Below are 1,778 nucleotides of genomic sequence, written 5' to 3' on the forward strand. Positions count from 1 at the left end.
GAGCTCTCTGCACCTGCCACGTGATATTGGTATCTGGCCTACTCAGGGACCACAGTTCACATCTGCCCCTTGTAGCTGACATTCTTGGTGGCTTCTTTGGACAGCTTGGCTCCCAGAACCCAATCCCCGGCCCAAAGAACACTTCAGAAGTAAGCCGAACCAGTGTACTACAACTGAATACAAAATGCAGCCTTGAGCTTACTAGCAGCCATGGTAAAATAGGCAATAGGATTTTGCGTTTCATAACTCCAAATTTGGAAGGCAATTTCAGCTTAATCCCTACCCCTCTACTCTCTCCCTTTTGCCTGCCTTCCCCCTCTGTAGCTCCCTTATCAACTGTAGACACTTAGTCCCCTCTGGAGCTGTCCCCGCTACCCTCTTGTTTGTTGACTGCTCTCATCTTGGGCTCATGCCTGTGGGCCTGGCCCCTGGGCCTGTTGCCCAGCTCGGCTCAGGCTCCTGGGGTTGCTCTCCAATGAGCCTGTGACTAATAAGAGTTGCCTCCAGGGGGCTGGCAAAATCTATCCCTCCTTAATATCGGAGTTTAAAAATGTGTCACCATCGATTTAAAGAAAAAGCTTGTTCCTGCTGAGAAAAGCAGCCTGGAGATTCGTCTCGCCTTAGGAATCACACCGGCGGCTGCATAAATCCCAGCCCACTCTCCGACTCTTCATGCAAATGTTGCACTCAGCCCCGCCGCTGGCTGCGGTGAGCCTCGGAGGAGCCTACCGGCGAGGAGCCTACGGTGCTGCTCCGCGCGGGCTGCAGGACGCTTCCCCGCCCCCTTTCTTTCAGAGACTCTCAGAGACCCCTTTATGCAGGGGGCAGGCTTGTTCCCGCTTAGAAGGTGACCCACGCTCATCCCCTCCTCCTCTTTGCGATTAAGCTGGAGGCTGAGCCCGTGGCTAATTCCGTGCCAGGAAGTGTTTCCATCCGGAAGAGATGGGGGATGGGGGCCTTCTGAGTGTGGGGCTCCTGGGAGCCGTCTGGGTCCCCGCCAGGGGCCCCGGGGTCCCTCCCTAGCCCTGTGTGTACTTCTGTCGGCGCACCAAGAATCTGCCCTGAAGGGGGTGGTTTCGGCCCCTGGGTGTCCTGTCTCCTGACCTGGTTTCATCGTCCCTGGTTGGAAGGGACGGCTGGGGTCATCTGGTCTGTCCCCCTGCCTCTGGGCAGCAACCCTCCCCCATCCCCCAGCCCCTGTGGCTGCAGGCCCTGCCCCTGTGGGCTCTGCCCTCAGCCCTCATCCTGGCCCAGGCTCCTGGCTGGCGGCTCCCCCACCCCCACCCGGCCCCTCTCTCAGCCCAGAATCATCATGACAATGACTTGGGAGGTGGTTGTTATTATGCCCACTGTTCAGATTGGCAAGCTGTGGGGCTGAGACCTTCAGTGACTTGTCTGGGATCCAGCAGGCTTGAACCCAGTCTTCTCACTGTGTGTCCTGGGGACTTCCCACCAGGGGACATCAGAGGAATGAATGAATGAATGGAGTGAATGAGAGGACTGTGCACATAGCAACCACTGGTGGTCGTAGATGTTGGTCTGGTTAACGGGCTCGGTGTCTGGCCAGGATTGGGGGCTTGGGGGACAGCTGAGCTTTCTGGGTCCTCCCATAGGGACCACCTCCCCTTCTGCCTCGAGATACATATTAGATGTCACCTGTCACCTCCAAGGTGGTTACTTTTATGGTGGGCTGTTCACCTTCCCTGGATGCCTGCTGGACCATTTCAGCAGGACACCAGGGCCGTGGCCTGCACCCCGAGCCTGGAGGCTGCCCCCCC

General features: G+C 57.7%; 1 protein-coding gene across 1 annotated transcript in view; it reads left to right on the forward strand.

Annotated features, from left to right (window-relative positions):
• The window catches only part of MACROD1 (mono-ADP ribosylhydrolase 1), a 179,521-nt gene that overhangs the window by 32,797 nt on the left and 144,946 nt on the right, over positions 1–1,778 (forward strand). The window lies entirely within an intron of this gene.

This window comes from Orycteropus afer, unplaced genomic scaffold (assembly GCF_000298275.1).
Source record: "Orycteropus afer afer isolate SDZICR_OR568_19922 unplaced genomic scaffold, OryAfe1.0 scaffold00130, whole genome shotgun sequence".
Taxonomy (NCBI): Eukaryota; Metazoa; Chordata; class Mammalia; order Tubulidentata; family Orycteropodidae; genus Orycteropus; species Orycteropus afer.